Source organism: Strix uralensis, chromosome 13, assembly GCF_047716275.1.
Source record: "Strix uralensis isolate ZFMK-TIS-50842 chromosome 13, bStrUra1, whole genome shotgun sequence".
Taxonomy (NCBI): domain Eukaryota; kingdom Metazoa; phylum Chordata; class Aves; order Strigiformes; family Strigidae; genus Strix; species Strix uralensis.
In genome coordinates, this window is record NC_133984.1 from 2,823,096 (window position 1) to 2,849,337 (window position 26,242).

Here is a 26,242-nt window from a genome sequence, read left to right on the forward strand (position 1 = left end):
GTTCCAAGCCATCGCGGCTGGAATAATGCACTCGAATTCCTGCCGGTGACTGGCAGGCGCACAGGAGGGAGACAGCCTTTTAAACACACACAGTCCGAGGCAGTTCAAGCGACACCAAACAGATGAAAAGCAGCCTGAGCATCAGGCAGCCAGTCCTGCCACCTCGTACGCCCTTTTAGACTCTTTAAATGCAGCCTCAAATTAGTTAGTAAATAATCAAACTGAGAGAACCCAAAATCTTCTATCCCTGGATCAACAAATTTTGATCAAATGGAGAACCGAAAATACAGGAATTCTCCCCAATAAAAGTTACACAGTTCTTGAACTGGTAAATAACTTGTTATAGCCACGATACAGTGAAAGTAAACTTTCTGAACAACACCTGGTTGTATATTTAACTTTCTACCAATCACAAAAATGTGAATATAATTGTTGCCATATCTAGAATTTTAAAAATAAATAATACAACTTTTATGGGCATTTACATTTGTTTACACATACTCTAGCTCTGTCAAAAAGAACATTTTAAAGCTTTTAGTGCTTTATGGAAAGTACTGCTTTCATTTTCCAAGGACTTGTTTCATCCTAAGAAGAAATAAAAAAGTAAGCTGCTCGATGGCTAGTTGAGGAACAACATTCTGATCTCAAAACTGGCACCCCATGTGATAGAAGACTGCAATATATGCAAACAAGAGATAGATTCAAACAATAACAACTAGCACAGTCTCCAGGGCATAGCAGAATGTGTCATTTACTTCAGACCCAACTCTTTAAACATCAGTCCTACGAGTAGTTCAGTGGAAAATAGATGGGACTGTTCATGTAAGTATAGACTAATCATACAAGGAACTTTTCAAAGGCTCTACGTTTTCTAAGGTGCTGAAAAATTTATATCAAGTTTAGTAAAACTAAAAAAAAAAAGAGGGAAAAAAAAAAAAAGGAATCTCTTGTAATAAGCCAAATTGTCAGAGAGATGTCAGGGTTAATTTTTAAAGGCACATTTCCCTCCAGCAACAATTCTCTTTAATTATTTCAATGTGAAACACATTATCAGACATGTTCATTCCCTGATCTTAGCTCACAGTGGCTGACACAAGATAGGTACAAGATGTTAAATCTTCTCCACAAATGCTCACACACGTAGGTGCTGAGTACCCTGGTTCTGGCTGGCTCCAGTGGGAGGAGAGGGTGGGCAGCACCTGCTACACCCACAACCTCCAGCTCCTTGTACCAAACTTCTGGGGCCACCATCTCTTTGTCACGTCACCAAAACATGGGAGGAAATGGTTGAGAAAAGGCTGCAGGATCTCAGAGTATGGACCTTGACATGTAAACAGGCACCGAGTGCAGCACAGAGCCCGCTGTCACACTGGTCTACAGTTTATCAGGTAACCATAACATTTGTGACAGCCTTCCAGAATATTTGCACAGGAATTTCTCCAGATATCTTTTTTTTTTTTTTTTTTTTCACTTTGAGGTTTAATAGTTGTGTGGAATAGACAGCACAAATCGGGCAAAGTCCAGCAAGAAGGCCACTGGTACACTGCAGCACACGGAGCTGCTGCAGGATACGGTCACATAGGAGACTTCTTCAGGAGTTTGAGAAACATTTTGTGTTCCTCACAAGTAGTAAGGGACACTGCTCAGAGACCCAACACAAAATATGAGCTCAAAAATATGAGTGACAGTGGTTTCGAATTTAGGTCTGTAGAAGAAACCTTGATCTAATGAACCGGTTCAGTGTTGCAAAGCACCATGTTTGATCAAGTATTTCAGATGGTGAAGGTGGGTTTTCTATTTTCTAGCATAATTTCAAAATTGAGAGACATGTATTTAAAGCTCTTAAATATGCCACAAGTCACATCGATCTATTCAACCTTCATTTTGGTACAAGGAAAGTCTAATCCTTTTCTTGAGAAAGGCGGCTGGAAGGGAAGAGGCTTTAGACCAACTCTACCAGATCAGCTGTAATCTAATGGTCTTTTTTATACCACCTACAGTAAAACTCACTATATAGCTAGTCATAAGATTAAAAGCTTTTCAAGTTGCTATCTTGGGAAATTTCTTTCAAGGAAATTACTACAAAGCCTTGTTTTAGTGTGTTCCCCTACTGTGCATCCTACTGTGTTTTTTTAATAAGGAAAGCTATCCATCCATAGAGGTGTATCCTGTTCTCCATGCTTGAGTGTCTAACAGCAGGCACATACAGTAGACACTCTGATGTTTTGCCTCTTTAATTTTCACTCCATAATGTTGGTGCCTGGTTTTCCTGACTGCACCTTCAGAGTGGTTTAATTATGGGCGTGCAGAGAATTTTGAGAGGGGATTTTCAGCAGCAAAATTCAGATGTTATGAACAAGTTTAATACATCAAGATATTCAGAATTTTTTACCATAAAATAAAATCCTGCTATGCAGTTATCACAGGATGAAAAGTGTGATAAAATTACCAAGAGAAAAAAAATACAAATACTTCATGACTAAAACAGAAAATGTATAGATATGCTTCATTTAGTCTTTAAAAGATGCTTCATATAGATATAGAGATTCTTTGTATAGAGATGCTTCATACAGATATAGAGATGCTTCGGTTTAGTCTTTAAAAAGACAACCGAATGCTAAATATGAAAGTATGGCAGATAGACCACCACGCTTTCAAGCAAACAAGACAGAGTCATAGGTTTCTACGCTCAAACTCCCAACTGAATGAAAATAGCTCATGACAGTGAATTTATTAGTCCAGGGATTGTACCACTGATTTTGATGAAATTTTTTAAATCAAGTCAAGCAGCTCCCCGATAAAAGGTTACTGTACCACTCAAATATCAGACTTGAAACGTTTTTTTTATCATAACGGGCCAGGTACCAGGTTATAAATGAGCACTGCTCCATTGACTTCAGACAGGGTATGAAAATTGATTCAATGGAGCACCATCAGTTCTCACCAGCTGAGTATCTGTCCCTCTAATCACAACTAAAAAGATTTTCTTAGTCAATTAAAGGCTTGAAGCCTTTACTCACTCACACAAAATCCCTGTTGAAGTCGGTGCTAACAATGCATTCATTTAAATCTTAACAAACTGCAGTACACGCACTGCCTGGTGGCAGTTAGGGTTATATATTGAAATACGCGCTCCCGCCATCCTAAGGCACTGGCGGAGCAATACGTACCATTCCATACCGTCTCACGTGGCCCAGAATAATACCTGACTACCCTCCGATTCTGACACGTTTCTTTAGTAACTGACAAAAAAATTAGCACATTCATTATTTTTGCTAACAGGAGTATGAGCTACGAAGAAAACATGTACCTATGCTGACAGAATGGGAGTACTTTAATTTCCAAATTACATACATAAATAAATCAAGCCATATAACCTGATAAATGAAAGATTATGAAAATAGTAATATCCTGCAAAATCTTGAAAGGCATCATAATTCCTCAAACAATTATCTTCTGTCATATTTGTGAGTAGCCCATGTAGTTCAAGAACAGAAAATACAAATGTGCTCCTTTAAAATTCATGAAACCACTCATTCTGTCATAAAAGCAGGCATCTTTCATGGCTACTTATTTCACACAGTCTCATAACTAATACTGACAGATACTTGGAATGCAAAAAAAAAATGAGCACCGGACAAAGAACACGGAGCTGCTCAATTCTTACATTTTAATGTTTAAAACAGAAAATAAAATCATATATTATATACCCCTACAGAATTTCTGGTATAATTAAATTAAAATTTGTAGATAAAAATGAGATTGTACAAAGACTGGTGGTATACTGCTACCAGGATTGGGCTGTGCTGCATCCATGACAACAGGATGGAAGGTTGCTTTTAATACTATTATCTTACATACCCACAGCTGAATGCTAATGCAGCTATACTGAGGAAATCAAGTTTCAGATCTGTATCCACTGAACTTACATCCACTAGGCAGGGAGTTTAAAAGCCAGGCTAGCATACAAAGACTAATATTATAGCTCTGTCAACTCCCCAAAGGTCAGATATTTCAAAAGGTATACACAAATATTAATTGTCAGGTAGTTCTGTACTGAAGACGAGAACTGAGGCAAAAATCAGGTTTTGTGACCATAATTTTCTTCCAATTTTATTTTATAAAATGGAGGTGCAGAAGAAAACAGAGATTAACTTGGACCAATTTATGTTCTGTACACTGACACATGATGATGCTGTTTCTTATGAATGTTGCCTCAGAAGGGATTTTACCTGTTTTCCACAATGAAGAAGATAGGCAGAAAATGTGTGGGAAAGCAGCTGGGCAGCCTTATTTTCCAGTGGATACCAACAGTTCAGTAGACCCATCCTTACCCTGGCTGGGGCACTTAGTTCCCAATCCCAGCCTGCCCTGTGCCTGCCAAGGAACCTCTGCTCTATGCAGAGGAAGAGCAAGCTCTCACACAGGCACCTCCGTATCTGCCCAAGCTCCTTCTAGAGACATTGTCTCCAACGTTTCGATTCAACTTGTTCTGGATTTAAAAATACAATTTGCTATAAAATCATAAAATAAAAATAAATTAAAAAAAAAAGTTACTATTTTTGTCAGTAACTAGCTTAGTATTTCCCAAATAAAAGAATTCTGAGCTGTCTTGCAAAATCAACGCATCTCTTCCTCGTTGGTGTCAACAAAATCAAAACAGTAAGTCCCCAGGTGAAGAAGCCCTCTAAAACCTTGTTCTCCCAGAAGTGATATCGTGTGACTGGCAACACTGAGCCATCTTCCAGAAGGTGAAGACAGACTTACAAACACTTCAGACTCTCTTTAGTGCACAGGTAATTTTCAGACATCTTATGCTATCCATTTTTTCTTCTCAACTCATTGCACTTCTAGGTGGAGAACTAAAAACTATTTGAGTTACTGACCACTTTCCTACAATAGACTGTAACCCGTTGTTACCCAAATCCAACCTATTTATAAAACATCAGCTCATATGTTCTCATACCCTGAACAATTCATTTTTATGTGCAGTATAAGGTTGCTTCTGGAAACTCTTGCTCTGTTGTGCTCCGGATCTACCTCCTGTTGTAGTCAAGTGTGTGGACATTGTGGCAGGTAAAAATGCCCCATTTTTTGGTGAATGCATTCTTAGAGTTACTATATATGAATAAATGTAATAAATAATATATAAATAAATAAAATAAAATAAATATTAAAAAAATATATGAAGAAACTGAACTAAAATAATGAGAAGAGGCACTTCTGGTGAAGGGTCTCAAGTCCATAAGGCATATTTGCAGGAGACCAAGCCAGCTATCATGGAAATGAGGGTTCACTAACAAACCACTGCAGAAGTGCAGTTCCCAAGGGGTTTTTTCCCCTGTGCAGAGTACCTTTTCCCTTCAAAAGCCTGGCTTCAGTGGGGTAGCAAAAAGATGCTTCATTTAAGGAAAAGGTGGCAACAATGGTCACAACGATGAAAGTGTTGGCCGCTAAGTGGCAGAATGACAAAAATATTGTAGCGTTTTATGATATTGTAATTGAAAAAAAGTATTAAGTTGTTAGTGAAAGTGTATTTAAGAAAAGCCCCACATGTGGATGTAATAGAAAATTAATCCTCAGAGCCCAGAAAGTCCCTGAGGATGTAGAATCCATCATGAAGTTACCTCCTGTCCCAGATTTTCTTGTGGCTTGCCTCTGCTGACAACAGTTGTCTTTTCATTAGAGTATTTGATATCAATTTACTCAGACACCAGGGGCAAAAAAGGATTTCACTTTCTTCATCTGAAAGACACTGATCCACAGAATTAGTACTTTGAACAGATGCCAGAGTAAAATAGTGACACATTTTCTAAACTAATAACCACAGGTGGCCCCAGTAAATTGTCCAAAGCCTTTCAGGGCTGCCCAGGCAGCCACTACTCTCCTGAATTTCTGATGATTCTCATACAGACAAGATCCCTGATTGCATAGGTATCTCCTTCCAACCAGGTCTTGCTGTGCTTCATGTTTCTAAACTAACCCCATAAAGAAATGTCACCATTTTTAATGCCCTCTTACAGATAACGTCTGTCCTTCTGCAGGAGAGAATGCAAGGGAGTAACTGCTCTAAGTGTATTTTCAGATTAAAATCTCTCAAAAAAGGTTAGACTCCATTTTGGCATGTATTAAACATTAAATTAACTTCACATGATACAACAAATAACCTCAGGAAGGGTGTCTACCTCACCTAATTTGACAAAAGAGATGGCTACCTTCTGCTTCTGAGTGTTCCTAGTGTTGCAAGAACCAATGGTGCAAAACGCCTGGAGAAGCAATGACCCAGTTGGCAGAAGGTTATCACACAGCTTATTCCCCACTGACTTGGCATCTGGTGAAACCTGTGGTTCACCCCAAAGACAGTGTGAAACTTTGCCCACTTAGAAATGTTTTCATGGACTTTGGCTCATTTCTTTTTCAAACCTTGACTATATTGATGATTAAATGCAGAAACCCTTACAAAAAATTGAACAGCCCTGAAATGACTGGTTCTACACCCACAAGGGATCTGATTTAGGTGCTCAGGTTAGAGCCCGGTCGCCCGGTAGAAGCCTTGGCAGGGGAACAGCCTTGACTGAGCCATAGCAGAGCTGCAGTCCTCACTGCGTTTTCTGCACACCCAGAGTTAGGCTTAAGCAAGAAGCTGACTCTGCAATTCAAGAAACACTTCCGGACTTGCAGCAAGCGGAGCTTGTGCTTTGCTAAGCCAGAAGCCACCTAAATTGGATATCTAAAATTAAACAGCATGAATTTTCTCCTAAGCATCACTGCGTCTTGGTGGAAGAGTGAAAAATGAAGGTGGAAATCTGTGAGCACCAGAAACTGTGTTTATCAGCAGGACACCTACACCATGGGCACAGGAGCCTCTGTACTCAGTACATCACTGACCTACAATGATCCTCACACACAGCAAAGATCTGTCAGGCTTTGGACTCGAGGAGACTTCTAATAAGGTACAAAAAAATGTTATTTTTATCAGACTTGGGGATCAAACTGAGACAACCAATTTATTCCAACAGAAACACATCACCTGAGAATACTTTCATAGAAGGTTTCTCTCCACAAACAGAGAGTGAAAGGAAACGCAAAAGCATCAGTTATTGCTGTTCCTTCATCATTTTTTATCATATTACTTTGATGCTCAAATGAGCTTGCTCACTCTGAACCCCCCTCTCAGGGCAGGGGCGCTGTTAATCCGGTACAAGATGTGAAAACCAGCTGCAAAACTGCGAGACACCGAGCAGAGCTTCCCCTCTGATCTTCAGCTACCTCATTGCCTTCACCGCAGCTTCAGCCAACACTGAACACAAAACCCTGCTTTCTGCCCACAGGGAAAACTGTAAACACTCATATTTTATCCCACAGTCATTTTGCAACATGGACAACACCCAAAAACACTAATCCAGCTTCATTCACATGGAAAGCTCTTGTCCTCACAAGCAGCCCTGATCTGGGATGGGATCCAGGGGCAGGAGAGGGAGCGATGATCCCGGTGGTCCTCCCATCCCACAGGCACAGGATGCTCCCTGGGATGCTCAGACAGAGGTACAGGGCTGAATCCATTCCCAACCCCCATTATTTTGACTGCCAGCCCAGGCAGGAAAAACGCACAGCAGTGAACTGTGTTCGGACACCACATTTGGGAGATTTCATTTCAGCCTCAGTTTCTTCCACTGAACAGTAGACTTGGTACTTTTTCCAGTCAAATCCACTTTTTTGGAAACAATGAAAGACTAAAGAAATTCAGCCACTTTTAAAAAGAAACCTTTAAAGAAATTTACTAATTATGTTTTGGAAGCAGGTCTGAATGGTTGGAATAAAAATGCTCAAACCAACTTAATACTTCCTGCATTTGAATAATTTGTGTATGTAGGTATATAATAGTCTGACTATTTTTATTGGATGCTTTAAAAGTAGGTATATGATTTGGCTATGATTCTTTAGTATTTACTTCAGAAAAATTCTGAGGTCATATTGTTGTTTATGAAAAAAAATTATATTCTCTCAGTCCAACAGTTTTCCAGTTGCCAGCAGTTAATGCTATCTTGAACTCGGGTATTCAGTTTGCATTTAAAATTATCTCTCTCACATTTTACTCTTCTTTTCCTTAAACAGATATTCCTCTTTTGTGAAAGACACACTAAAAAATATTTGTATTTCTATTACTAGTACAGAAGTTTTACAAGACAGGGAAGTTCTGGGTGAGATAGTCAGCTGCTTGGGCTGATGCGGAGTACCTTTGAAAAATGTCCTTCATAAACACAACATTGACATTATTACAGCATCATAAAATCACAGAGCCAAATCCTGTAAATGTGAAAATACTCAAGTTACTCATCTATCTGTGTCTGCAAAGTCAGTCACTTGTTGCTGTGCGGTTCTTCGCTCCAATTACCAGAGCTCAGCCCTCCCAGCCGTGTTTCTCTTCACTTCCCTGCATGGCTCAGCAACCTTGGGTTTTGAGAGGTAAACTCAACTCAACTTCCACCCAATGACTTTAGATACATTTTTCCCATTTTTGACCAATTTTCTAGTTTTCCAATAACTGCCTGGCAATCTCTTTCCCAGCGGCGTTTGCAGGGTGGAACAGGGCTTTCCCTCCTCCTCCAGCTCCCTGGCAAATAGCCCATCTGGCACCCATGTGGCAGCGTTTGCTATGTGGGATCTGGCAGAAAAATGCCACACTACCAGTAGCAATCACAGCCATAAACAGCACAACGACACACAAAGAAATGACTTCCAGATTATTTTTTTTTCCCCTCGAGATGTGGAGAAAACTTATGTATAAAACATCACTTTTTTTTTACTGCAACTTGCAGTGGTAATAATATAACATGTGTCTGCAGTAATATGTTTTCTTTAAGCCACCCATTCCTCTCCGAAGGCTTAACACCGCAAGGTCCCACCTAAGCTCGACTCCCAGCTGCATCGCTGAAGGTACTCAATGCATAATGCTTCATAGCATATGATCTAAAGAGCGGGGAGTATACATTTGCTATAGCAAAGTTACCCCAGCTGAGAGCTGTTTGGGTTTAATATATATCCTTTAGGATTCTCTGCATTATGGGGGGAAGGGAGCTATATAAACAGACTTGGAAAAAAAAAAAAATGCATTGCTCACATTTTTTAAAAGTTGCCTCAGGCAGTTATAAGTTACATAAAGTTGCTCCCGTTCCTGTTGTAGTTATGCCAAAGTTATCTAAGGTGACTAGCATAAAGTGACAACTCCAAACTTGGAAAATAAAGGTTCTAAATGGGGCCTTTTCACATACACAAAATCAGAATGTAACCAGCAGCCCACAAACTAAGACATGACTTCAAAATTTCATTGTAATCATGAAAGTTATTCTAAGATTTTTTAAAAAATATACAAAACATCTATACTTAAAACCAGAGTAATTACTTGTAGATTAGCAGAGTCTGAAAGAAACTATTCTTGTTTCCAGTAGTTGCATTCATGGACTTCATTTAGTCTGACACTTGTGTAATAACGTGAATATTTAGCTTTTCTGAGTATTTATTCCCTACACTTATGACTTCTAGAAATCCTTCAAAATCTATCACATTAGAAAGAGAAGATAAAATGAGAGATATTCTGGGGAAAATTACTCCCTTTTCATAACATTCTTCTCCCCCCCACACACACATTCTTGATTTCCCACACATATTTTTAAGGCACTGCAATGCAAGTTTTCAGGAGCTAAATCTATGAGAGAAATCTAAAAGAAAGGATATTTTAAAATAATCAAGACAAAAATAAAAATCATCCCTAACTAAATAAAATGGTGAAAAGTTGTACATCTTTTGTGTCTTTTATGAGAGAGAGAGAGAGTAATGATTAAAAATGTACCAAGAGCCATGAATGCCATTTTACTGTCATTTCCTTTGATTAACCTTCACCTGACCTCAATCCCTAAGGCAATTTCAGTTTCTTTTTGTTCTTCCATTTAAATTCTTCAGTGCACCAGGTGAGTACATCTCCGTCACTACAGAACATTCATGGAGAGCAGACTGGTTTTGGAGAGGATTTCACAGAAAAAGTTTGCTCTGGAGAATCATTTGCAAAAACCTTAACAGGGCACTAACAGGTCGCATTTACTCCAAAACTGAGATTTTTACAATCCCTGTGGAATTATATAATGACTTTTTCTAGGTATTAGTTAGAACATAGCTGAGCAAACCGCACCAGTTTACACCAAAGCAGGGCCTCGGTGCTGCTGGCTGTACAGACTTACCAACCCCGTCATGTTGGCAGTTCTCACCAACATCTCTGCTCTGCATCTGTAACGATGTCTGCTTCCACGTGAGTTATAAAATGTAACTTTCCCACTAGAATGGGAAAAAAGCCAGCATGAATAAAAGCTTAAAATATAGATTATAAACTCTCTGCAGAAGGAATGAATCCAGCGTTCAACGTTTGCACAGAAATCTTATAGTACAGTTCTCTTATTTTAAAACTCACTATTTTTCAACGAGTCTCACAATCTTGAAGGCTGTATAGAAATCATGAAATGTTGCATACTTTGGCTCTGTTCTTCAAACTTTAAACTGTATAATAAAAAAGGGACAAACTGGGAGAGGGGAAAAGAATATCTACCAAAAAAATCATGTAAGATCTGTATAGTATGCCTGATGATGAAATGTTAAGGAAGTCTGACCTATTTAGTTCATCAGAGACTGACTTAAGGAATAAGTCAATCCTCATCCTTCAGAATTGATATGATGCTGAGGCTTCTGATAACACGTTTTTAATCTATTAGGAAAAGATATGAGATTCAACAGTCGAATTAAGCCTAGAATCAAGATGTGCAGTTTTAGCTCTTCAGAACCACCATGAGCCACTGTACTAGCTTACTTTGGGATGAAGAGGTACTTCATCAGACATGACCTTTATTATCATTCAAAAAATATTCTATTACATAAGCAGAAGCTATGGATTCAATGCAGGCTTTGCTCTTCATTGCTGTCAGCTAGATGTGTGATCTAACTGGATTCATTATATCTCAGTTCCATATTATTCCCCTAGATGAATTTTCAGGTTTAAAAAAAATAAATAAAATTGTCCCAAGCTGTGACACAAAGCATTAACATTTCTTGCCATCCAGAAAAGTTCAGTTTAGATCAAGTGAAATTTATAGGCGTGAATCATTTTAAAATATTTTATTGCTTCTGGCCTTTTTAATTTTCATTTTCTTGCTATCTGTAGATAAAAAAAAAAAAAAGTGACATGAAACACAAACCTGTTGGGTTTCAAAATGCTAAAATCGACCACCGTGCCAATTTCCAAACTCTGCTGTTGTAAAGGTGGTGATTCATTAACTCTGTTCCTCTCCTGTTAGTAATTTTATTCTCCACAAACTGGCACTTCCTGACAACATGAAGGAGTCGCAGAACAGAAAAGTTCTGTTGATCTCAGCCACAATCCTTTTCTGATCTTAAATATTTAATTATATTCATAAAACAATTAATAGACACTCTTAAAATTCAGCTGTCTTCAACTGCATTTATGCAAGCTCTGCTTCCTTTACGTTTCTAGATACATCCAGCGAGTGACACCAGCTCTGCGTATTAGACTGGGATGTCTAGTCTGTGACAGATCCTGCACAGTTTTCCATTACAACATTTCCACCGAGTTCTCTAGTAAAATGGCCAGCTCCTGAATGACAGATGTACTCACCTGATAGAGTGCAATACTTAAATGGAGGAACAAAAGGATCTGAAACTGCCTTAGGGAGAGAGGTTAGGTGAAGGTTAATCAAAGGAAATGACAGTTCGATGGTATGCACGGCCCTTGAGATTACATATGTGTATTTTGTTGGGAAATATTTAACTGTTTTACCTCTATTTAGGAAGAAACCAAAATAAAGTGCATATATGAAAAAACCACAGAAGAATCCATAGATGCCTCTGAGCCCAGCAGAGCTCGCATTGGTGGGATGCGAACTTGCCAGCTGAGAGGCAAAGAAAGCCAAATGATGACAACTCCTCATGTGGTTTCACTATTATAAAATGTTTCACTATCATAAAACACAACACAGTAGCTGGGGAGCTAGGGAAATTCAATAAAGCTCTCGTTTACCTTGCTCCCATATTTATCCCCAATATTTAGCAGACTTCTGCTGAAACGGGTGCTGGAGCTAAAGAGGGAAACTACAGCTCGAAAATACTCTGGAAGCCTACAGAAACTCACTTGTGTCTTGTAATGAACTTGGTTTGGCCATATTCCTGCCTCATTTGCATTTGCTTTCCAACAATTTTCATGCACTTGGTTTTTTACTTTCAGTAGTACTTTCAAAAACAGATTTTGCATGTCTGTAGAAAGGGATTTTTAAATACACTCTCATCAAACATTTAATCATGAAATTTATTCTAGTATTTGTCAATTAATTGGGGAATTAAAGCAATGCCATATGACTTATCAATCACAAATAAGTAACACACCCTGAATTCTGATTTCTAGTTTTTATGAAAAAAACCAACTAGTCAATAGAACTCATGAAAAATTTTGACAACTATTTTTTTTATTCTTCCCACAGAATAAAAGGCAAAATTCACTGAATGAATTATTAATTATGAGTTATTCATCCAGCTCTACTAAAAACTAATCTGTTTCTTTTTTTAGGCATCAAAAAGGTCTTTCAAATATAAGTTGCAATAATGAAATATGGCAGCAGATCTTGAAATGTGCCCTTACCCAGTCTGCAAATACATAAAAGGTTACAGTACCAGAGTTATTAATCCCCCATCACTCTGACAATTGATTTTGAACACAGTCTGTTGCAGTCTTTATAATGCAAGATCATAAATGTTCAAAACTAATTTATTGCTCTTTGTTCCACCTGGCAAAAATATACTGTCAAATTGAGTTGTGCTGACGCAAAGATGCAGATGAGTATTTAAGTCTTATTCTTATCCACATTTGTAAATTTTTTTGCAATACCTGTGTGTGGTTAGAAACATTCACAAAGCATTAAAGAAAGAGGAAGAGATTATGCTGTCTTTAATCAACAGGAAATATTTGCACAAAAAGCAATAACTATTTATTTTAAATCAATGGGGAAGAGTCATTATTTAAATTTGTCAGTACTGATATTTTCAGTTTGTGCTCTTTTCCCTGGTATCTGTCAGATTTTCAAAAGTACACGTGTAAAAACACTTGCTCTGTATGCATATTGGCATACATACCAGGCAGGGATTCCCCACAAACCGATGAGGGATATGCAAAAACTTTCATCCTACATGGGTTTTTTTTAATTAGTAATTTTGAAGCCTGAACCAATTCCATTCATTCTGAAAATTCCTGACCTTGTCTCTTCTGTATGCGGCAGTTGCCACTGCTCCTGCCCATGCCAGAGAGTACAAACCTCCAAAGAGGGACAAACCAGAAAAGGAGGGCAAAAAGGGAGAAAAGGATCCACTTTACACTGACGTTAACACATCTATTTGTAAAGATGAAGGGTTGTTTTAAAGGATTAAAAAGAATATATTACAAGCAAGTTTATTTTAAGAATAAAATCCTGTCCCATAGACCAAGCCTTCCATAATGAATGAATTACAAGTTTCCTAAAGCCTACTACTGAAGCAGGGAACTGAAACACAAAAATAGAGACAAGGAAGGAAAACAGAAGAGTGTTTCAACATCAAAAATTGCCTATCCAGAAGTCTCCATTTCTCATAGTCTCTAAAGTATTTTTTCTCAGTAGAAGGATGAACCTGTAAAATTACAATTCTTTTCAAAATAACCACATAATACTCCTTTAATAACACTTTTCAGTCTTACATATTTTACAGTCCAAGAATATAAACTTCATCTTTCCATTATCTCGGGGCAGAATCATTTAATTGTCCTGGCAAGTTTACCCCTTTTGAATTATTATTTTTACCACGACTGTGAAGTAGGAGAGCTATCTGACTGCATGCTAGGACTGCTGCATTCATGACTTGTAGACATCTGTATGATATTGAAATTAATTTCCAGTATAAAACAGTTAACAGAATAACCCTAGATAAAGGCAAGCATAATATTAATTTCGTTCTTTTTGTTGGCAATGTTGTAAAGTCCATTGCTCAAGTAAAGAGCACTCTTCTGAGCCAGATACAAATTAATTTTACCATTATTCTTCAAATATGAATTTTAAAAGTCAACTAAAGGCTACAACAGCTTTAAAACATTTCAGTGATTGTTTTAATTACCTATCATACAGCTGTGAGACACTGCAAAAGGGAGGGGTGGAGAGAGAAGGGAAAACAACACCTGGTGTATTAGCAGTTGTTTTTCTGACATAAAAAAGAAAAAAAAGTTTCCAAGCACTCAGACCAACAAAAAGCTCAGCAAAGTCAACACAGATTTTTTTTGTCAGTACATTAATGTGGTATTTTTACTCTGAACTACGAGTTTTTATTCTGTCAATAAGTACTTTCACTGTTAAATAAAACCACCAAATCTCCAAACATTAAATATATGAATTCTGACAGCTTTAAAACCTTGCTTTTCAACCCAAAGTTGATGAACACGCTACAATAAGTTTCTAAAGGCACACATGGGGCTTATTTCTAGGGTCTCATTCCTTAGCAAAAAAGCTCACTGCACTTTTACCGCAACTACACAAAAAGGCATGATTTTTGTCATTCTGACCCTTAATAGAATTGGGATCTAGAGGCTATTAGGACTTCTGATGGCCTTTGACACCCTGGCTTCCAGCACCTCAGCAATCAGTCAGTGCTGGGGTAACAAAAGACCACTCAAATGTACAGTTGTCATCCCCACGCTACATCTGTTGGCCATGCTGTTAGGAAGTGTTGACCCCATCATTTCACCGTAAACACTGCCGAAATCAACAACAACAAAAACAGAAATGAAAAAGGAAACTGGATGTCAGAAGTCAGGTCAGCACATTTTATTTGCACATGTGTCAGTAAAGATAGAAGGAATCACTGAATTAAATTAAATCAAAGCAAACCTGCTAATTAAAACAGCTAAAATTATGTTTGTGAAGATGTGTGACTGGTTTCCTGCTTATCTGCAAATAAGCCTCCCCATAGTATAAACATGTTTCTGTCTCCACTTCACTTATAATAAGTCTTTAGGCAGATTGTAATTAGTATTTTGAGTTTCTGATAGAAGATCTATTGTGTTACTGGAGAAATATTTTTCCTGACCATCAAAATACTTATTATTTCAGTTCCACTCTCAAGGGTTCTCACCTGTTCTTCTCATGCTGGTCAAAGTCTTGTATTCACTTTATCTGAATCAAATTGTTTGGGTATGTGTCTGAATACCATCGTCTTCATAACATATTGCTTGTAGTTATCCACAAATGCAGGCATTGTATTCAGCTCCACCTACAAGCCAAACCAGATATTATTACCAGTTTTGCTTGGATCTATTCTGTAGTTTGCTTTTCATTCAACTTTGAAAGAACAATCAAAATGATCATATTAAGGAGTAGAAGAGCAGAGTCAAACCAGAAGTTTTGCACAAGAATGATACTATTTACAAAAATCAACTTTTTGTTTCTGTTTTACTTATTCCCAAGTTCACAATGCATAATTTTATAGAAACCCAATTACATACCTCAGTGATTTACTGGCAAAGCTGGCCAGAAGAAATTATCTGGCTTCAGCTAGTGTGTATGCCTATTTACAATCTAAACAAATCCATAGAAAATTGCAAAATGGCCACAAAGAAAAAAAAAAAAAAAAAGTCAAGTCAGAAATGCATTGGAAGTGATACAGTATGCAAACTGAAAAAAGTCCACCTTGTATTATGATTTCACTGGATAACCAATAAACCGTGGTTACAAGTATGGATTCAGTCTTTCAGATCATGCACTATTTATTTATTCCAGTATTTAACTTTAAGCATGTATGGAGTTTCATCGGCTTGGAAAGCATGGTGTTTTCTTTTTGCCCTTTTCATAATTTTTTTCAGGATTAGTTTGCACAGTTAACGGATGCATGGACTAACTTCCACAGGATTACTCAGATGTTTACAGTTACCCGTGGGTTTGAGCAGGTTTTTTAGATTCAGGGCTATAAGGCATTAGGCCGCAGAGCTACATGTGCATCACATTAACAAATGGCGACGCAAATGGCATGTGATCTGATACTGGTATCATGAACACTGCAATAATGTCTGTGGATTACTTATGCTGACAAATATCTTCTGTTTTTCTTGAAACATTTCTGAAACAATGCAGAATGCCTTGGGAGGAGCATAGGCTCTTTTTATAGTTTGTGTAAAGTGAAATTTCTAAGTCAAAAAATATAAACAAAACATTTATGATTTGTTAATGGCACAACAAGTAATTTCAGATTATTGTATATATTTTCCTTGGAATGACCACTGGGCACAACTCTCAGTCAAAGATTTTGTTGGATGTGGCCCAGAGTTCATTTACTCATTTACCTCAAAACAACTACCTCCTAAAAATACATCACATTGTAAATATGCTAAACCCCAAATTTTGCTGTAATTGCATGTGCCAGCACTAAGTCCTACATCAATAAGAAACCCCACTGATGTCAGCATGACTTGTGACAACACAAGATTTCCCTCCCCTCAGTACAGCTATAAAACTGGATCCTTGGTGAGTATATTTGAATGATGTGGATTATATATGATTAAACAGATTTGGATTAAATCACAGCAATGGGCTTTCTTATCAAGAACATACCGTCAGGGCCACACTGATGTACAGTAATCAAGGTGACCTTATAGACTTATTACAACCCAGAGCAAACTCTGATCAACTTCAGTGGATGAGGAATTTTTTTTTTTACTCTGCAAAGATCAGGCTGCAAGATGTAAGGAGTTAAAATGCTGCTTTCCTGACAAATAGTTTTCATGCCTTAAAATTATGATTCAGGCAACAAAGAGCAATCTTTCTTGCAGGGGAAGCCAATCGCAGCTAAACTCCTTGAGCTCGGTTTCATTCATCAGGATGGAAAACATGGCTGGCTGTGCCTTGTCCTAGCATACAAGAAAATCTGAATAAAGGAGAACAACATCTGAATAAAGAAATCACTGAAATCCCACCCAATACAAGTTTGCCCTTCATTACATCATGTAATTATCTCATCTAATTTTTGAAAAATGGTCTGAATATTGTTATGAAACCTTACTTTTTATTACTACGATTAGTCTTCATTTAACCCACAAACATAGCCTATCATGTCTTTTATAAATGTACAGTAGGGTTAACCATAAACGACAGAAACAAATGTCTTCCTTGCTGAAGTAGCGAGGAAACAGCTGAGAAAAGAATCTGGTGGCACGATGCTACTATAACTCCCAACTAACCAGAGCTAAAGTGTTAACTCCAAAAGCTTCAGACAATTCACAGGCTGCTGCTCCAGCTGAAGGGCTTTAACATCTCGGGAGCGTGTGCCTTGTGGATGCTGATACACATCCTCATATTTAATATGGGTAACATTTGGCAACCATCGCTAAGGAGGTCATTCTGAGGGTAAGGAGGAAAAGGACCTAACGGATATAAAAAGGCAAAAAAAGACCCAGGCTGCCAAAGTCTGGGGGTTTGGCAGAGTAACAGAGATAAACTAATCAGCAGCACAGCTTTCCTGCACCAAGGCTTTCAGATTTCCACACAGAACCCTGTGCCTCTCTCCTTTGGATTAGGCAGCCCCAAAGTTCCTGGATCTATGTATAATGTTGAAGAGAAAGAGGGAGAAAAAGGGGAAACAACGGTAACAGGAATACTTTCCTGAAGTTTACTGCAAGTTGTACATCAGCTCAAAAAGATTTTTAGCCCAAGATACCATATAAAAATTTCAAAAGGCTTGCTGGGGGTGGAAAGCTGTTACATAATCTATTAACACTTCAAATAGTTTGTGCTGCATTATATTTTGTACGGACACGTGTAGTAAACATCACGCTCTGAAGCTCTGGATTCACATCTGCACTGAAGGACCTGTGTTGTGCAGTCAAGTTGTGGTGAAGCCACAGGTCTGGAAACTTCCTCCCCTTTAACATCCATCCTCTAAATGAGTCCCCCACCCCATCCTCTCCTCCACCAAGGACATTTTTAGTAAGATTGCTGTGCAGCTAATTACATTACCATGGCATCCAAGTACCACACAGTCATGAGACCTACTTCTTTTAACACCCCTTGGGTTTGTGGAGAGGAGTTAACAGGAAACATCTTTACGTTTGGAGAGCTGAGGCACAAGGTCAAGTTGTTTGTCCAACGTTACTGCAGAAGATGCACTGGGCAGGAAATTGCTCGGTGTGGAGTAGCTGCCAGAATGGACTAGGTGCCAAAGCAGCTGCATGACCACCTACTTAACCAACCACCATGCCCTCAGAGCTGCTCTCAGGAGACAGTGCTGAGACTCCAAGAGAAATCCTTGAGCAAATAGAGGGAAATACCTGCTTGCCACCTGCACGCTGCAGCCTCCAGCTATGCCAGCAGCCCTCACAATAGCATCAGGCTGAACGGATGGCCCCAGGGCCTTGCCAGCTTCCCAGAGTCCTTCTTCTGCAAAGGCAAATGAGATCTTTGGGCAGCCTGCACCCAGGCAGAGCTCACCCTGCAGATGGGAGAGGTGCAGATGCCCATGCCCAGAGTCACAGACTGTGTGTCGGTATGCTCTGTAGCAAACAAATTTCCATGGCAAACGCCAGTGAACTGAGTTTGTAACAGGACCAGCTTCACCAGTCCTCTTGTCCAGTCTTGGGGCTGGAGTTGCACGGCATGTTATTCAGGTGGTATCCCCTGACTATGAGCTTACTATAGACAATGGTCTGAAATGAGCTATCACTTGCGTGGATTTCCCTTGTGTGCTAACTCGTGTGACCTTGCCTGAAACTTGACTTCTCCAAGGCAGCTACTCTGATCGCTTTCAGCTCTTCAGGAGCAGAACACTAACATGAAGAGCTATTTTCTCCATGCTATTCCTCCACACAGAACAGAATTACTCTTTATTTCTGATTCCTCTCACCGAGTTCTCTCATCTATTTCCATTTGCTTCCCCTAACAGACTCTTTAGTCTCATCTGTGTTACTGGAAGAGTTTGGTCATGACTTATTGCAGCCTGTTGTTTATTTGCCTATTACTGCTATTAGGTCAGTTTTAACTGTGGAGAACTGTGTGTTATCTTTTGTGTTGACATCTCTCACTGCTCTGATGCTAAAACATTTCTTGCTATATACTTGCACAGCATTTTCACCAGACTTTTATTAAAAAGTAACAACAAAACTTGGAGTGGAGGACTTAAGCCCCCCTTGCGGAAAATGCACCCTGCCCAGTCCCACCTCCAACCACACTACCAGCTCAACAAGCTTGATGATGGAAACAGGCTCAACCATAGCAGGTTGACAGGCTCGTAATTTATGCAATTAACATAAACTTATGGTACTACTTCCTGAACCTGTCAGCCAGCTGAACGAAGACAACCAGCTGAATACTAAGATATATTCTGCCTCTGAACTATCTTACTGTATAAATCTGAGGTCTGTTAAAATTGAGAGTGGACTTCAAATAGCCAGGAGGGAAGGGCTTTGGCCAAAGGTGTAACTCACTAGAGAGCTCACTTCCATGATAAAACTTGTTCAAATCTTTGTCAGAAAAAATGGACGTCATGTTGTCGGTCTGCTCTAGGTTGCTCAACATGAAATACTAGCAGTAGCAGATAGATTAATTAATATAGATAACAGAGACAGTGGCATATAATCATAAAAGAGAGAGGTGAAACCGCAAAGGACTACAGTTTCCCTATGGCACAGCGGGGGTTTTTTTAAGTGTCCAGTGCCTTTTCAACAGTATTTTTAGAGGAATAACAGACAGTCAGATATAGCCACGGATAGTCAGTGGTGGAGAGAGAGAGAGTAAAGAACCCTACTCCTGACAATCAGCATCTACACTCTAAGCTGCAGAAGAAACAGCTGCTTAGCTATTCGTTAGAGAAGGGATTTGCCAAACACGTTCCCTGATGCTGTTACGCAAGGTAGCACTACATGTATTCTCTCCTTCCACAGAGATGCAGTCTAAAAGCATTTGTATTTAGTTCTCCCATCCCCCTAAATCTTCTCCACAAAGGACACTGTCACTACCAAAGCTCTGCAACAAGGATCGTTTATATATCTGACAACCTTTAAACCCCCAAAGAAAGGGAAAGGGAAGCAGTAAAGCTCTCTGAAGAGCTCTTTGGTGGAACAAGCAGAATTATGAGCAGCAGGAGAAATATGAGTAATTAAGACAACAGTATATCTATATCTTACAGCTGACAGAGTGAAGCTTCAAGTTAGCTCTGGGCAAGATGTTAGCAGAGGAAAGAACTGAGCAGACTGTTTCTAATGTTCTTGTTGAAAAGCCAGCCCAGGAAAGGCTAAAGGGACAATTTCATTAAAAAGAAGGAAGTAGGTTGGCTTAAGAGAGCGGTTAGATGCAGACTTGTAACATTAAAGGAACAGGTCAACAGCTATCTGTAACAAGACAAGCAATCGTTTGGGGAGTCAGCCATGTGGCACTCTTGCTGTTCTTAAAAGAAAACGCTCTTAAATTATCTACCAGTGGGTTATACAGAAACTTAAAGCTGCAGAATTGCACCGTGGCACAAAACAGAGCACCAGGGTGGATTGAGGCTGCAGGAGAGCAAAGGACGGTAAGCCTTGGTGTTTTCCAACGAACAGCCCAAAACAGTGGCTGGTTTTAGGCAGTCAACGTTCATCCAGAGCCAGCATGGTGGCCAGGACGGGACATTCACTCCTGCCCTTGATCCAACCAGCACGTCCCCACGGCAGCTCAGGCACAAGGACCCGAGCTGGCAGGGCTGTGCCGTCATGGCTGTAACTGCTGCAAGAAGGGGCTGGATCCGCTCCCACGCCGCAGCTCCTCTGACAAGTGCAGAAACTCGATTTCACTCCTTCCTCCAGCCCCGGCACTCGGCATGCTCCAGCGATTCCCCAGCTGGCAGGACGGCCCTTTGTGGCTACAGCAGCATGGTTTATAGCAGCCCTGAGGCTGTGTTTTCCATCTAGTATATATAAGTGAATTAGTGGAAAATTTGAGCTTACACAAATCACAGAGCCAGCGCACAGTTTGTCATGGCCACGCAGCCTTTTCTCAGGGCTAGAGCTGCAGTAATGAGGTGTAGTAAAGAAACGGTGGGCTGCATCCATGGTTCCTGCTTTACAGCTGGGTTTAGAGCTGGGAAGGGAAGCGCCGTTAGATGAGAGGGGAAAAAAAAGACCAACAGAGCTCCCATATCTATGGTCAGCACAGTCACCTGGGGCTTGCAGCCAAAAAGATCGATGCAGGGATATTTGGGAAGAGCAGCCTTCCTCCCTCACCTCCCAGGCTCCATCTCTGTGAAGCAGGAGATGGGAATTACACAGAGTGCAATATTTTCGCTGGAAAAATGGCAGAGGGGTTGCTCCAAATTTACATTATTGTAAACAAGAGCAGCATTTGTCCAAACGATAAGAGCTGTAGCAAAGGCAGAGCCAGAGGGCACCGAATGAGGGTCACCAGCTGCAACTGCTGTTGCCACCCAAGAAGAGGAGCTACATGGCTGCAGCAGGTTGGGAGGTGCCAAAATCTCTCACTACAATTTTCAAGTGATTGCCCCAGTATGCCTCTCACATTTACTACATCCAAGTTTCTAGCCACGCTCTGGCCGAGTATCCCAGCAGCTACTCATTCTTGCTATGCCTTCCTTTACTTGCACCTACAAATCTCAGTCCTTCTCAAGCATTCGTGTGGCCCTATCAACAGCAACAACACTAATTTACTCATTTACATGCACCTGGAGTACATGCTTTACAGTGAAGCACAACATAGGTATTCCCTATCTCTTTTTCCTTTCCTATTTCCTCAGCCAGCACGGCGGTAAGGGATGGATCATGCCATTCCTGACCCCTCCATCACGTATTTGGTGTAGATAGTCTGAAGCAGAGGGTTTTCTTGCTACAGACTATTCTCTGCCATTTTCTCTACTATAAAGAAGTATGTGTGTCTGTGCAAGGAGCCTGTGTTGCCCTTTCCTACACAAGGCTGAGGGGAAGCCTGCTCTCTGCATATTTCAGATCACAAACTCTAATGGCTCCTTAAAATACACACTTATATTCAGCCCATAAATCAAAATAGATAGTCAAATCCTGCTTATAGATCTAAATCCTTCTTATACTCTTGCGTAGCTCCATTATGTACCTAAGGTGTCACACTGCCTATATATTTCTGCCTCCAGCTTCAGCCACATCATAGCACTGATTGAGAGCACCAGAGTGCCTAGCCCTTAAAAACTCAAAGATTTCTCACTTTCCTGAGCACTAAAATGCATTTAAAATTAGGAAAAATGGCCTCCTGTCATTTTGTTGACTTGGCAATGAGTTTATTTACTCACTCATCCCGCAGAGCAACTGTTTCATGGAAATGCAAAAACATTTAATATTCCACTGCGACGCCAGGCAGAGGTACCTGAGTCTCACCCCTGTGTCAAGCAAAGACAATCACAAGGCTGAAACCACTCATCACCTGCTTTTCATAGGCGCACATCTTTACGATTCTTCGGGATATATATTGTTAGAAAGTGAGCTCAGAATTTCATATTATTATCATATTATAGGCGGCATTCCTTTGATAAAGGGTCAAAGATCAGGAAGACAAAAAAAATAAGGAAATAAAACCCAGCAACAGTCAGATCTTTAGCTGGCATAATTGGACACCGAAGTCCCCGGAATTGTGTCCATTAGCAGGAGTGGGTGATCTGACCCATATGCTTACCACTTTCAAGTATAAAGATTAAAACAACACGCCTAACAGCAGAAATGGGTTATATTACATTTCAGAGAGGCTTGGGTTGCCTAAAATTCTGGAGAAATTTCCAGCTTGCCATCATAAAGACTTCAAGGCTGTTTACCCAAACTTCTCAATAGCTCCTTCTAAAAAAGGATGATGAGCAACCATGTTCAGTAACACAGATTTTTAATCTGTTTATAGTTTTAGAACAATTTCCAGAATAGAACATTTTAAAATGTCCTGAGCCTTTAGCATTCTCACTTTGATCATCTCCCATCACGTTATGGTTCAGAACAGAACATGATGGAGCCAGGCTAACGAATCTGCCAGAAATTACATCAGAAAGCCAAGTGACCTGAAAAAAAAAAGTGCTCTATTTGAGCACCACGCTCTTCTTGAAGATTTTTCTTTTTATTTTTTTTTTTTATACATTTTAATTAATGTTTTACTTTCACTGGATTTATTTTGCTTGCATGAAATCTTGGAGCTTGTTCTTAGAAAAAACTCCCATTGAAAACAAAAGGAGACTTATTTGACCAAGGGAAGACTGTAGGAGGTCCTCAGATAACAATAGCTAACAATTCTTTTTAGGGTTGAACAGTTTAAATAACGGACACTTTCTTAGGAGGTTTACTCTAAATAATAATTGTGGATTTTGTAGCCTGTGGAAGGGAGAGATTGGTCTTTGACAGAGTTTATATTACTAACCTGATGCGAGCAGACAGCTGCAAAAATGAAGTGATATCAGTGATAAAAATATTCTTTCTACGTTTAAGCAGGAGGAATTGCGTAGTAGCAAAGGGCAAATCCCACTGGCCTCCATGCGAGCAAGTAGTCCTTACACATGAAGACTGGGACTGACTGACTGACTGGCACTACTACTCAGTGGACATCCTGACGTAGTATGTAATTACTTTAAATATTTTTTAATGCTTCCTATTAAATTTCACATATTAGCTTGCATTCCTTTTAAAAACTTTACCTACACAATAGCATCTCTTGCCCTTTTAATTCAAGCCATGTTAGAACTGGCAAATAACTAGGTTAAAAAAAAAAATGTTGTAATGATAGCCCCCCCTCCCCTTCTATCTGATGTAGAAATAGATAATTTCTAGTACTAAAAGTGATTAAATTTAGTGCATTTCCAACTTGTATTTTAACAATGCATTACCTCCTGAATTGCTGCATAAATATTAATAGACAGCCTGATATGGAACTTTTGCCCGTAATGCCCTTGGAAAACCATAATCACGGCGAGTGGAGCAAAAGAGATGAGAGAGTGCACTGAAGATGGTGGCTCTATCCCCCAGCTTCACAGAGCTACCCTAGGTCAGGCACTTTCCATGCACTATCACAGATGAGCAATATCTCAAAGCCTAGACTTTGCCTAGTAGGAGATGAAAATCCTACAGACATTAATCTGCCTGATACTCATCTGAAATACAACAAAAAAATTTCCATTGGTACCAAGAAGAGCTACACCGATTTTTCCCCAAATTAGCCAGACTTAATTTTTGACATAGCCTACTTTTAAATTTCAACTGCAGATGTTTGCTACTCTAATCACCTCCAAAATGAATATATAGCATTTATCTACCTGAATTTCACCCCTCTGATACAATCTCATTAAAAGTCAGGATCGCTCCGGCTACAGTTTGAAAGAGGCCAAGTGCCTACAGATCCCCTGAAGTCATGCTCAGCCTTCTTGAAAATTGGCCAATTATTCAGATCCCTAAATGCGGACTTTGGGGGCTGAAATTCAGGGTACCCTTTTGCAAAACCTTTTGGGGCAGCCTTTCTGGTCTGCCATAAGCCACGTTCCTTGTTTCTGAGAAGATGACACTATTGATTTTTGTCACTCTAATGCAAGAACCTCGCTTGAAACCTCAAAATACCAGCAGTAAAAAGTGCAAGGAGAAGAGATTTCTGTTTGCAAACACCTATTGCACAGCTGTATTTTGGACTCTAGTGGACTACGCTAAGGGTTAAGTTAATTTAACTTTCACCAAGTTAGAAAGCTATGAAAGTTTAATCACAAATGAACTCCAGTGGGCAGTTTGGTAGCTCACAGACAAATGTTCTCATTTTTATTCTTTATAGGCAGTGCTCAAATCATCATAAACCACATTTAAGGAGGGAGAAATTTCATGAGGGGAGGGAGCTGGTTTATATGATAGAGTAAGAGAAAAAGGCAACTTACTGTTTTAAAATTTGAATCCAACAAAATTACCAGAAATGCTGCTGGAAACAGAATGCTGAGAATTCATTATTTTGTTTCAAAGTTAGTTTATCATAAATCTGCCCTCTGACACGTAATAACTAGTAACGTTTCGAAGGTTATTTGATAGTAAGTTCAACAGTGTAGGTGACTGAACATGTGAGCTGCATGATAATGAGTCCCAGGGGAAATCAGGCTTTAGGATGCAGGGTGAAGCATCCCTAGGCTTGTATTCAAATGGAAAAAACATATTCAAAAGTTTATTGTTTATCTCCTAAGAACATCAAATAATACACAGTCCTTCGAATCAAATGTATAAAGCACGCTAGAGAACTATTTGCTGGGGGAAAAATGCCTGATTTGATCCAAATTCAAAAGAAAACTAATAGCTTGTACACTGAAATGCATAGAGTGATTCTGATATAAAAAGTGGAGGGAAGTATTTCAGTTTGTTCCTTTACAGAACTAAAAGGCACAGCAAGTCAATTTGCTCTTGCATCAGACTCTAGAAAGAGGAGCTAGAGAGCATTAAAACTAGTTGTTTTCAAATCCTCTGTGTTTCAGTACAATGGAGTTCTTTAAGTGTGACAAATACAAATTGCACTACTCATCCTGAATTTCATCTCCAAAGTACGTTGGCTGTAATTGATAAATTTGTAGTGTACAAACTAATTTAAAGCCAATAATGAGAGGAAAAGATTTTATTTTTCAGCAAGGAGGTGTGGTACATACACCCCACTCCAGCACTATAATAGAGCCCCACCTCTCAGCTCGTTAAGCTCTTAAACAGCGAGTCTGATGCTGCCCTTACCAAAGTCAATGGTAGTTTTGTCATTAGCTGGGCCGGAAAGCATGTAAGACAGAACTTTTTTTTTTACATAAACTCTCTGTATCACAAACGCCGAGGGCAGCGGCATTCCAAGCCCGTAACTACCCAGCCGCTGGCATCCTGCCACCCCACCACAGAGCGGAGATGGAGGGGATGGGAGCTGGGTCACCCACTGCTCCTGCCTTCCCCGGGCATGGCCCGTTTGCAGCTTCAGCATCGCTGCTCATCCCCAGCCTCTGCATGTTTCTGTACGCGGAAGTTTGCAGAGGAGGCACCGCGTTTAAGGATTGTTGTGGAGTTTGGATATATCATGGAGCGCTCCGCTGCCAACTTTGCATCTTCAGAGACACATCTGAGCTATTAAAAGTGATCAAACGTGACTCATGCTGTTTAGGTGTACAACCATACCTGTCAAGCACACTAGTTGCCTTCTTTTAA

At 39.6% G+C, this 26,242-nt stretch overlaps 1 long non-coding RNA gene across 4 annotated transcripts in view; it reads right to left on the reverse strand.

Moving 5' to 3' along the window:
• Positions 1-26,242, reverse strand: part of LOC141949399 (uncharacterized) — a 90,180-nt gene that overhangs the window by 48,272 nt on the left and 15,666 nt on the right. For all 4 annotated transcript variants that reach the window (XR_012630749.1, XR_012630750.1, XR_012630748.1 and 1 more), the window contains one exon: positions 15,205-15,342. This is a non-coding gene — a long non-coding RNA (uncharacterized LOC141949399). The remainder of the gene's footprint in view (positions 1-15,204; positions 15,343-26,242) is intronic.